Raw genomic sequence first — 13,298 nt, forward strand, 5'->3', positions numbered from 1 at the left:
ACCGGAGCACCCGGAGGAAACCCACGTGATTACGGGGAGAACATGCAAACTCCACACAGAAATGCCAACTGACCCAGCTGAGTCTTGAACCAGCAATCTTCTTGCTGTAATGCGATCGTGCTACCCATTGCACCATTGTGATGCCCCTATGTTGATTTAAATGTTTTTCGCAAATTTAAGTGGATTGAACTTACAACAATTAAGTTGTCTGAAAAACCTCAAGAATTGTGTTGATTCAACTGATTTTTGGAGTGTAGAGTAAGTAAATGAGGGCAGATTTTTTTATTTTTGCTTGAACAAGCCCTTTAACGGTCCTTCAGTTTTAAATTAAAACACAATACAGTTATTTATAGTGCGCTTTAATTGAAGTAACCTTTCCTTTGTAATAACGTTTCCCATTTGTCTGTGATCGTCTGACTGAATTCACATGGCAGGTCTGTTATTTCACAGAAGCCCATCTGTGGCTGCCAGACTTTTCTTTGTTCTTTAAGTGGACTTGAATAAACTAAATTAGCAGTTAATTAGATGTCTTATACTTTTTAGTGTGTGTCTGGCTTGGGGCGCGAACATAAGAAAGCTGGTGGGATTGTGGGAAAAGCAAAGTGCAACTTAACTCAGTATATTTAAATAAGGACAAATCTCTGGTGTCCAATGTTAAAGGAAGTCAGCAAATAACAGGAAAAGCCCCATAGTAATCTTGCTTTCATTTTAAAGTGTTCACACACAAGTGTTACATAACTTCAGTATGCTTTAAATCAAACAGGCAGTGGAGGTTAATGTCAACTCCAAATGTCTAATGTGTTGACATAAATGTGATTCTGAATATTTTGGAATGTTTATGAAATCATAATATGGGGCTTACTTTAAACTGTGTTATGTATATTGGTACTTTTCCAAATGCAAATGTGTTGTCTAAATAAAGTGTGCCTTTTGTTTGTGAAACTGAGCTTTTTTCTTTTCCAAAAGAAGCATAAAACTGATGTGTATATTGGGTTTATTATTTGATTAAAACTTCACATGGTTCTTCATATAGTATTTGTAAGCAATCTTAGAAATATAATGTTCTTTTTTATATGTATAATACTGTATTTATGTATTAAATGTCTTTAAAAAAAAAAATTAATTTCAAAAACTAAGTTTTAGGCCTTAAATTTTGGGCCTTAAAAAGTCTTAAATTCACTGAAATATTGTGTTTAAATCATTTTAAACAGGTCTTAATTTTGCTCTTTCCAAGTAGAGCTACCCAATCGGGCTGACCAACAGTCCATCTTAATACAATCAGGAAAAGAAAACTAAAAACAATGAGAGTTACATTCACTCATGCATTCATTTTCAACTGCTTTTTTCGGGACCGGGTCGTGGGGGCAGCAGTCTAAAGACAAAACCCCAGACTTCCTCTCCCCAGACACTTTCTCCAGCTCCTCCGGGGGGGGATGCAGTGGCGTTATCAGGCCAATCAAGAGACTTAGTCCCTCCAGCGTGTCCTGGGTCTTCCCTGTGGCATCCTTCCAGTGGGACATGCCTAGAACACCGCCCTAGGTAGGCATCCAGGAGGCATCCGAAACAGATGCCCGAGCCACCTCAGCAGACTTCCGTCAATGTGGAGAAGCAACAGTTCTTCTCTGAGCTCCTCCCGGATGACAGAGCGGTCAGGGTGCATCTTGCCACCCTGCGAAGGAAACTCATTTTGGCCGTCTGTGTCCGAGATCTTTTCCTTTCAGTCATGACCCAAAGCTCTTGACCAAAGGTGAGAGTAGGAATGTAGATTGAACGGTCAATCAAGAGCTTTGCCTTTTGGCTCAGCTCCTTCTTTACTACAACGGACCGGTACATTGACCGCATTACTACTGCCGCTGCACCAATTCGCCTGTCAATCTCACGTTCCATCCTTCCCTCACTCCTGAACAAAACCCTAACATACTTGAACTCCTCCACCTGGGGTAAAGACTTAAGGACTTTCCTCCAAACTGGAGATGGCAAACCACCTTTTTCTGGTGGAGAGTTATGGCCTCGGATTTGGAGGTGCTGATTCTCATTCCAGCCACGTCACACTCGGCAGCAAACCGCCTCAGTGCATACTGAAAGTCCATGTTTGATGAAGCCAACAGAACAAAATTGTCTGCGAATAACAGTGATCAGATCCTGTGGTCCCCAAACCAGATCCTCTCCAGCCCAAGGCTGTTCTTTGAAATTCTGTCCATGAAAATTATGAACAATAAACAGTTCCTCATGATAATAACAGAGCAATTTATCCCTTTACGTTATTTTCCATTCATAGAAAAACTGTTTACAGAAGTAATGGCGAGTGGTCATAATATTTATAAAAAGAAATGAAACTTAATGTTTTAGAACAAATGCTTTAGGTTGAATGGAGTTTATACTCAATCTATTTGGACCAAAAACTAACAAATATGTTCATTCATTCATTCATTTTCTTTTCGGCTTAGTCCCTTTATTAATCTGGGGTCACCACAGCTGAATAAACCGGCAGCGGATGCCCTTGCAGCTGCAACCCATCACTGGAAAACATCCACACACACACTCATTAACATTCATATACTACAAACACTTTAGCTTACCCAATTCACCTGTATCGCATGTCTTTTGACTGTGGGGGAAACCAGAGCACCCAGAGGAAACCCACGCGGACACAGGGAGAACATGCAAACTCCACACAGAAACACCAACTGATCCAGCCGAGGCTCTAACCAGCAACCTTCTTGCTGGGAGGCGACAGCACTACCAACTGCGCCACTGCTTCGCCTGCAACAAATATATATTTGTGACTATTTATGTAATTGCTTCCACAAAAAAATATATTTTAAGCAATGTTAAACTTGTCATTTAAAAAAAGAATACATATTAAGTTGAAAACAATGTATACAACTAGAGTTTTCTTATTTTGACACATTCAAGTATGTCGCTCAGAAATAATTACATTTAGAATTTTTTTGTGGCAAGCATTAGAAAAAATCATTAGTGTTTAACCCTGCATAAGTCAAAAATTTCATTCATAACAGTCTTAAAAAGTCTTAAATTTGTCTCGATGAAACTTGCAGAAACCCTGTTATTTACACATTCATTTTAATCTAATACAAATACAAAAATACAAAAATTCATCAAATTTTTATTTTATTTACATTCTAGAACAATTCTTTATAGGAATATTTAGTGTATTTTTTTTACTAATTATTTAATATTTAATTATGTTATATCAAATGCATTTTTATTTATTTGTTTGCTTTTGTTTTTACTTATTTTATGAACCAAATGTATTATCATTTATTTATTAATTTTCTTTTGGCTTAGTCCCTTTATTTATAAGGGGTTGCCACAGCGGAATGACCCGCCAACTTATCCAGCATATGTTTTGCATAGCGGAATGCCCTTCCAGCATTCAACCCAGTACTGGGAATCACCTATACACACTTATTCAAACACATTTATACACTACGACCAATTTAGTTTATTCAATTCACCAATAGCACATATCTTTGGACAGTGGGTGAAACTAGAGCACCTGGAGGAAACCCACGCGAACACCGGGAGAACATGCAAACTCCACACAGAAATGCCAACTGACCCAGCCGAGGCTGGAACCAGCAACCTTCTTGCTGTTAGGCGACAGTGCTGAGCCACAGTGTGGTCCTAAATGTATTATTAAAACATAACAATAGTTATAATAATCCTTATTAATAATCGTTGTGCTTTTTTTAAATAATGAAATAAAACATTTTATAAAAAAGTGAATAGTAATCTCAGTTTTTTGAATGCTGCGTGCTACAAATAAACATAACTTATAAATGAATATTTAACATAAAAATATAAGACATATTATAATAAACAGGAGGAAACAAACGAACGCCATTTTCTTAATTTTCTCTAAATGTACTGTATCACTTTTCAACCTTTTCTTTCTCCCTCCTTGACAGTTCATCGATCCACTGACTTGCGTTCAACCTGACACAATTACCGTAAATTTCATTGGTCGCATTCCCTGTCACTCACGCCAAGAGTCTACAACCTCATCCTCTGATTGGTTCTCTCATCCAAAACAGTTCTGCGATTGGCTAAACCTGACGCACGGCCGCAAAACAGGAAGCACAAGCATTGGCCATGTAAATACTCCGGAAAAGAAATCGGCAGTTTGAGAAATGGGTGCTGTCGCCTGAGAGGTGTAGGAGAGAGAGCAGCTATAAGGATCATGGCAACGTGAAATGTAATTCCACACTCTGCAAGGCGAGGTGGGTACGCTGCGTCTTTCAATCAGTTCGTATGTGTGCGTGTGCGATCACGGGCTGCGGCCTACGATACAACAGAGATTGTCTGGATTTGATCCTGGATCACCTGCTGAGCTCCTACACAGACATACACACACAGCCATCTGTTCGGTGTATTAAATATGACGCTAACCCGACTAATAAAGTTCACTGATGTCTGCTCTTGCGATTCACAAACAGTAGAAGCATGTAATACACACGCAAGAGCGAATGCGTATTCATATTTTTCATTAAAACCATCGTGGCGCATGATTAATGATGGTTGTCAAATCTGCTTCGTTAATAATGTGAGTGAATTACATCAAATTTCATTATTACTACATCATATTATTGAGAATTGTACGCTGTAGACGTACAACAGTTCTGTGGTCACATATAGAAACTCCATTATTGTGTAACATGCCTCACCTTTTCGAAGCAGTTTGTGAGGCAGAATGTGTTGTATAAGCTCTAGTTTTTTTTATTTCGAGTATTTTAGGTGTTATTAAAGGACAACAGATACTTTGTGTTATATTTCGATAGAGAATGATTGCTGTACTGTATGATACAGTGAGCTGCTGTGGTCCTGTCATGATGTTAGGGCACTAGTTGGTCTCAGTTGACACTGGTTTCTAGAGTTGCACAGGTGTTGTTGACATCTCTGTTTCAGTTTCATTTTGATTGTCACGTTAATAGTTAATGTTCTGCCAATTATTTTTAGTTGTGGGCTTGGTATTCTTTTGTGTAAGGGAATACAGAGATGCGGATCTTCAGGCTTGGTTTCCTTTTCTCATCAACTAAAAACATCACTTGGAAGTGATTTGTGTTTGTTTGTTATTTCATTTATTTACGATTTTAATATAGGTCTCAAATGTGGCCAGACAGAATATGCTCACTGATTTTTATTTATTTATTTATTTGGCTATGTCTGTGCAGAATTTTGTTAAAATCTGCAAATTTATAGATTTTGGTTGTATGATCATAGTCTGAGGAGTAACCACAGTTTCACGGTTATTATGGTTATTATGCAATATGCATTAATTCATTTCAAAACAGTACTAGTTTAAATATGAGGAGTTTAATGTGTAATATGTTTAATGACCAATTAATGCAGCACAAACTAATAATAAAAACAAACAATAGTTAATTTCTCTTTGGATTTAAAAATAAGTCCTACTTTTTTGGCATTTAAAGTAATAATTTATACTATTATTATCAAAAAAATCACAATTAGATATTTTCCCCAAATCACAGAGCTCTAGTGTACAAGCTCAGAACTTGAAACTAGCGCACAGTTGGCATACCTTTGTTTAGTTGCAGCAGTTTTGTTCTGTGCAGAAACGCGGGGTTGAGAAGCCTTTATGATTAATGAACCCTAACTAATTAAAGCGTGGTTAATATAGTATATTCAGTTAATCGTTGCATTCCTATTTGAGAGCATAGAAGGAGTTGGGCCTTTTCGTGCAAGTTTACACACACCTAGCAATATCTGCAAAGTGCTAAAATTGAACAATAAAAATGGATAATTAAAAATTAGCTTGTTATTTTTAGTTGTTGTTTAGTGCTCGTTATTAAGGTCCAACAACAAGTTTTGTTTTGAAGGCCCTTTGTCTATTGGCTTATACCCTACCCTATTGCCCCTTGAACCAGATTGTGATTTGGTTATAAGACATGGGGGTGAAAATATTCTACTTTGAAATGAGAAACCACTACTATTACAACTTAGCATTTGCAATTCAACCCCTTGACATAAAAAAAAAATATATAGTGAAATCCTTTCTAGGTTTTTTTTAGGCTTGTATTTTATAGTACTAAAAACATAACCAAAAATGTCTCTGTCATCGTTTTCAAAAAGTTATATTTGATTTACCAAAATCACACACGTGGCAATTACACATCTGTCACATCCATAACGGAGAGATCTCACATCCATAACAAAGCTTTTTCCTCATAAATGCAAAAATGTCAAATAAAATAAGATCAGTCATTTTTGCTCTATAGGGAGCTAACTCTAATCCTTTTGATTAGCATTATTTCCTTTGGCTTGTGCAGTTTAATTCAAAGAATTTATATAATGTATGTTGTATACTAGAGGTGCACAATATACCGGTTTTACATCGATAACGCAATGTGTGTGTTTGCAATTGTCACATCGCAAGATATGCAATGTTGAGTTGGGATTATAGTTGATCAGAAACCACAGGCCAAAACACATGAGATTTGCAGAGACTGCAGAATTCAACCATAATAGAGTGAAAGTTTATCATCTGCATGTGTTTTTAAGGCCTGTGAGCATTTTAAGAGAGTTTAAAGCATTTTAATACAGCATAAAGAAGTTTTATAAAGATTAATTTTATTGAATTATATATGTGATGAATACGATGCATTGTTATTTTACATTTGATAATTCTGTTACTGTACCTGAATACTAATACTCTCTCCAGAAAACCATAAGCCATGGTTTGTTTCTCTTTAATATTTGCTCCATTGTGTTTATGACTGTAGTTTGTTTATTGTATGTATAATAAATGACATAATATATGTTTAAATTTCACTCCCCTACAGAATGTGTTTATATCGCAATATATATCGCAGAGAAAGAAAAATATCACAATGTCAAACTTTTCCAATATCGTGAAGCCCTATTGGATACTGTAAACGCGAATACTTTTTTGGTCACATCCATAATGCATATGATGTGTATTTTCCTCATTTAGAATAAAAAAAATGTTTACAGATTGATTTTTTTTTCTGATCCCATAACTCTGTGGTTTGATGTTTTGGAAAATATTAACAGATATTTCAATATAACATGAACAGATTTTTTTTCTGTGCATTTATGTTTTAAGTTTTTACTGCTAATGTCAACTACATATTACTGGAATTGCTCATTTTTCATATAAGCACTGTTATCACGGTATTAAGAACCAAGCTTATGTAAACATTTGAACATTTGGTCATTTAATTGAATAGTTAATTTCAATCAGAAGGGGATCAGGGCTTGAATAAATTGCATGAAATAAATGCTGACGTTGGAACAAAAATACATTTTATTTTAGTAATCTTTGGGATCAGTCATATATACAAGATCACCATTTAGGAAATTCAAGACTTTTCAGGAGAAAATTCAGCAAAAGTGAATGTGCATTAAACCTATTTTATTGGACAATGAATGAATGAAAGAAAGGAAGTTATTTTTTCTTGTTTGGTATACATGTAAACATCAGTTATGTGAAACGGCGTATTGAGGACAGCGTTGCTGTTTTCATATTCTTTCTTATTTTGATGAAATAATTATTGTATTGTAGATTTTTTTTTTTTTTTTTTCTTTCATACTAATTCGTTTTTTAATGCTTCTGAAGCAGCAGATGCCATTATCCCACTTGGCAGCGCTTTCCAGTTTGTTTTCTTTTTTTATTGTGGGCGTTCCACATAGTTCGGTTGCTCAATTCTGATTGGGCTGAACAAAAATGTGCTCACTGAGGGTGCTTTCCCACCTAGACTTTTGTATCGGAATCTGTCTCGTTTGCCCAGTTAGTGCGGTTTGTTTGGCATATGTGAAACCAACAATCACGCTCGGATCCACGCCAAAACAATCGCTCTGAGATCGCTTGAATGAGGTGGTCTCGGCTCGATTGAAACGAACTCTGGAGCGGATCGATTGTAGTGAGAAAGCAAACGATCTGAGCCCGGTTATGTGACTGTTTTATGGATATGTAATAGGCATACAGCTATTCACCTTATTCTCAGCTGTCGAGCGGGCGCTGCCATTTGAATCTTTTTGTCTCGCGACTTCCGGTCACATTTACTTCCATTCATTTTTTGACATTAACAACTGCTCGTTACGCTGCTTGATGTTGCAATTTAATATTTTCTTATTATAATATGCTACTTGGTCTGTGTAGTCATGCAAACATTTGTTTGTTGAGCAAGTAGTTTGGCCATTTTCTGCCGTTTATTATTCCTAGTCATTTCTCCCATAGGCGACTGAATCGGAAGTTCTAAGACAATCGCGAAAACAGGCGCACTTCCGCATTTTAGAATAAGGTCAATATGAAGAGAGAATTATGAGTAGAGCGGGAGGTCATTCAACAGACATCCCAAGTCTCCCGGAAGTTCCGGGAGTCTCCCGCAAATGCACAGAGACTCCCGGATGGCTGCAAACTAGTGATAATCTCCCGGAAATCGCGCGTTTCCCTCCCGGTCCTCAAAATACGTTGCGCACCCGTCTTACCCCTCCCCACTGCATCCCTGGTCGCTCTTCAGACACGTCGCGCACACCTTGTCAAACACCACCAAACCGCCACCACACCCTGACAGCTGAGCGGGACTCAGCAAAATAAACCCTGAAACTCAAATTTTTTTCGATATTACCGTAGTCGAATGACTCGGTAAAACTATAGGTCTTCTGAGAAAATTTGCTCAGGCGAATGAAGCGAACGGGAGGTAGCGAAAACTACAATTCCCATCAGCCCATGCTTGACCATCATCCCTTGCGGTCTGTTGTCGCTACAGATCCAGTAATGCGGAAATGGAGTGTGCTGCTAGAAGCGGGATGAAAAAGAGCTGGAAAACTCTAAAGCGGGTGTTGTCGCCGCGCGCGTACTGAATAGCGGTGTTGTCAGCACACTGTTCAGATTGATGCAGACATGAGACCTCTATCTCACTCATGGTTTGTCCTCTCAAGTGGGGGAAAGACAATGCACAACGTTACCCACTGCTGTCAACCTATGCCAAGTCATATCTCTCTTGTCCCAGAAACCTCAGTCCCAAATGAGAGGGTTTTTTCTGTTGCAGGGGACATTGTAAATACCCAGAGATACCAGCTTTTACCAGATTATATTTATATGATAATTTTCCTTTAAACCCATCTCTATCTAAGTGAGTGAGTGATTAAATGTTGAATGTGATGAGTTTTCAACAATACTAAATTGAAACTTTATTTTTTTTACATGGTTTAATATTTTTTTGTTATAAAAATTGAAGTTCCTGTTTCAAATCTTACAGATAGATGACTAATTTGTATGTCATTGACACTTTTGGCACTTTTTTGGAGTATTTTCATAAGTTTTGTTTTTTCCTGTAAATGATTCAATAAATACCGTACCGTGACATTCATACCGAGGTATTACCGAACCGTGAAATTCTGATACCGTTACATCCCTATCAATGACCATTGTGAGGAGAGTTTACTTACACGTGACTTGTTTTATCTTTTTTGGTCTGTTCGTGTAAAAGCGAACTGCACCAAGAATAAAGAGCAACAATGTAACAATTTTAATCCCTGTTTCGGAACAACTGAATCGATTCACAGGTGTAAAAGCACCCAATGGCTTGTAAGACTGTCACACACAGACGGCAGTCACACATTTGCTCTGGACAACGGAAATTAAATAATGCATATATAGTTCATATCACAGTCTCTTGCGATTTAACTAATCTCAATGTTTCAAATTATGATTGCGATTGGATTTCGATTAATCACACAGCCCTAATTGTAGATTCTGCAAAGTGTGTGGACAATATTCTTATGACCACAACAGTATTTACTGTGTAGCTGCTTCCCAGCAGGATCCTGATTAGTTTACTGTCCATTATCCTTCTTAATAAGTGAAATGCATGGGCGTAAATATTGAGTCAAAATCATATTTGTTGTGAACAGACAAACAAAAGTAGCTACAGTATGCAGCATTTGACCAGCTAATAATAACGCCGGAAATGCAAATGCAATACCTGATGTGTTTCAGTGCTGTTTCTATGAGCTCTTCTGCAGTGTGTTTGTCTGGGTATTCGTTTCAAGCTGAACATGTTATAACTGATCTGAGGAATTCTGCAGGAATCTGTTCAATTGTAGCAGACATTCACATCCATCTAAACGAATGCAAGTCTGAGCGAATACTGTTTAGCTGAAACCTTGGTTTAGTAGAGGTAAACATAACCATGACAAAGCTGCAAGTCAAAAACAAAATAAAAACCTAGAGAAGGTCCACCAGACAAGCGGGAATCTTTTGCCTCATGATTTGATTTACATATCCTTTAGAAGATGTATTGTAAAATATGGCTGGGTGATTTAGCCTACAATCAAAATCTCGATTAATTTAACATTTTTAGCTAAAATATGATTAATGAACAATTATGTTTTGAATTAATTTTTTTAATTTGCCCTCATTAGGGTTTTGCCGATAGACGATGCCAACGTTCATCGCCGATGGCCGACAAACTTAACGATGCTGAGCCGGCATCGCGATCCATCGCCCCGCCCCACATTTATATTGATATATAACTTATTATTTGCATGTCATCTTAATAGCAATAACGGTCTTTTCATGAGCTGTGTTAAATTTTAAAATGGATTAAATGAAGGATTATACAGTACCTCTCGCGCTTAAAATGTGTAGATTCATTGGCAAACGCAAAGGCTTTAGTCATTTTCATAGCGGACTTGAAACACTGGAAGTCTTTTATCCACTCTTGGAAAAGTGTAAATGGTAGATTAACTTTTAGCACATGGTCACTAATAAGTTGTGCCATTATGGGTAACTGTGGGTAAATCTGTCAGTGTTATTTTCATTCTCTCATCTTCAGCGCTTCACATTTTCACGTAGCTCCTGTCATCTGAAGGCAGAAGGCATTGACTGAGCGATTGACAGCTGATATTAACCAATCATTCACATTCATTTAGATCAGTGGGCCAATAAGAAGAGCACAAAGGCGGGGCTAGCATTGCAGGCTTTTTATTTCAGCAAGTTCAAATAACAACTGTTTTAATCTATTCCTGAGTGCTGTGTTTGGCGTTTTTAGGTGCAAAGATGCATTCTGGATAAATATCTCCTAAATCTGCGCATGTGGTGAGGATTTTGCAGTGAAAACAATGAAAACGTATGCACTACAGTGAACTCCAACCGAACTCTCGTCTCCTCAACCAGCTGTCGTTATAAAGCCATTATAACGACACAGATCACTGACTATTCATGTCAGAGTCCCGCAGAAAAAAAAGTGATTGACAGGTGGTCATTTGTGAGTAACTTTATTTATTTATGGTTTGGTTATGGGTAAAGCAAAGAACATGTGGGTCAGGTAGTTAAAACGGTAGGCTACAATTAATTAATTCATTATGAATTCATTAATATTTAACAACCACCCCCACCCCCCGCCTGCGACGAAGATGGCATCGTCCATCGCGATGTTTCACATTAGACATCGTACAATGCCAAATTGGTCAACATCGCCCAAACCTAGCCCTCATAGTTCACTGACACGTTTTGTACAGTAAATATGCTCTCTGGTGTAGTTTATAGTCATCTTCAATGTAGTGTAAACGTGCGACATGTAGTGACATTTTTTGAGAGGTGCCCGGGTATGCGACTGCGTAAGGCTGCGCTGGATCACACTAGTGAATTTGACGCACAAGTTTAAATCAGCCTTAACGAAGCGGGGTCACATGACTCCACACGTGGTAATGAAAGTAATTGTAAACATTGACCTGAAAAAAAAATGGATCGATTCTAGGTTCTGAATGTTGATTTTGTTTCTTTTTGATTTTTTGCCCAGTCCTATTAGAAAATACTTCCCGATACCTTTGCTCCAGATCTTTTATTATTATTATTATTATTATTAATAAATACAAAGCAATGATTATTTGTTGTTCTTTATTTTTGCTAATGAGCATAGAATAAGTAAAAAATACAAGAGAACCAACAATGAAATAAATATTTTTACTTAACAAGAAAAAACAAGAAATAATACAGAGATGTAATACAGTAAGACTAATCACTTTAAGACTAAAAACATTATTGAAGTTATCTATAAGTAATACAGTTCAGTAAAGATCAGAGTGGTATTTTTTTTTCTTTTGTTGTTTGATCAGCTTAATTTCAGCGAATGCATTTCATTCTCTCTTTATTTGCATTAAAATGTTTTATGTCCAAAACCTCCACAATTGAGTGAAGAAACAATGATGAACCTACACTGGTCTCACGGTTCGGTTCGATTGCGATTATCATGCCATCGGTTCGGTTCAATTTGATATCTTGGTTTATTGTGGTGCATTTACAATGATTTCCATAAACAATTAGATATTTTACTTAGCAACACAATAATTCTTGTATTAAAATGTATAATTTATAAATATATTTAATAAGCATTTATAATACAACTTTATCTTTTAATACAAGCTGTCAGATGTACTGTACAATTAATTTGACCTGTCAAACAAAACTTAAGAACATGCAAAGAACAACATGAGCATTTATAGCAAATAAACTAATGTAAATATTATCTTGCTTGCTTTTTGAGTGTTGTTGAGCGAGTTCTTAAATGCCTATGATTGGTCACATGCTCAACAAAAAAGGCTGTGATTGGCTATAACAGTTAGCCCGGCTCTGGCTCTGTTCAGCAAACAGTGACACGGACACTGATGTTAAACAATTAAGGCAATCACAGCTGTTCTATTATAGATGGTGACGCGGTGGAGAAAACTCGCTCTGCAGACATGCTCGTATTTGGATCTACAAGTGATGTTATTGTTGTAAAAGCCAAGACGGAAGATAAAATGTTAACTCACGAACACGCCAGCATGTCAAAGGGGCCACAGAGTATGAGAGAGAGAGAGTTTACAGCTTTCATTTTTTTCTTACCTGGGTTTTGATGTACTTCCCGGTCAGTGAATTGTGCTCTGCTTTTAAAGTAGTTGCATTTAACTTACTCACTGTCTCATTCCTCGCCATAGTAAGCGACCGCCATTTAACGCATATGTAATAAATAGGCATGGGATGTTCTAAGTTTCTGATTGTATGGTAACCTTGGATAAAAATATCACGGTTTTACAGTATTGTGACACTTCTAATTTTCCTCACTTGTTTCTCATGTGATGCATCAATAGGCACATTTACACAGGGTGGTGAAATCCCAGATTTTATGTCCTGTTGACCTTATATTCTTCACATTCTTGAAATCTTTTTGGCTCGAGACTTGTAGACTTATTCACTTCCATTGATTTTTAGATGTTATAAAAACAGCTTGTTGTGCTGCTTGATGTTG

General features: G+C 37.1%; 1 protein-coding gene across 51 annotated transcripts in view; it reads left to right on the forward strand.

Annotated features, from left to right (window-relative positions):
* Positions 1 to 4,129: 4,129 nt before the first annotated feature.
* bltp1 (bridge-like lipid transfer protein family member 1) overlaps positions 4,130 to 13,298 on the forward strand; it is a 202,041-nt gene continuing 192,872 nt past the window's right edge. For all 51 annotated transcript variants that reach the window (XM_087278190.1, XM_087278191.1, XM_087278195.1 and 48 more), the window contains exon 1: positions 4,130 to 4,244. The gene's annotated coding sequence lies outside the window, so the exon portion shown is untranslated. The remainder of the gene's footprint in view (positions 4,245 to 13,298) is intronic.

The sequence above is a fragment of the Danio rerio genome, chromosome 13 (genome assembly GCF_052040795.2).
Source record: "Danio rerio strain M-AB ecotype USA chromosome 13, GRCz13ab, whole genome shotgun sequence".
In the NCBI taxonomy this organism is placed as follows: Eukaryota; Metazoa; Chordata; class Actinopteri; order Cypriniformes; family Danionidae; genus Danio; species Danio rerio.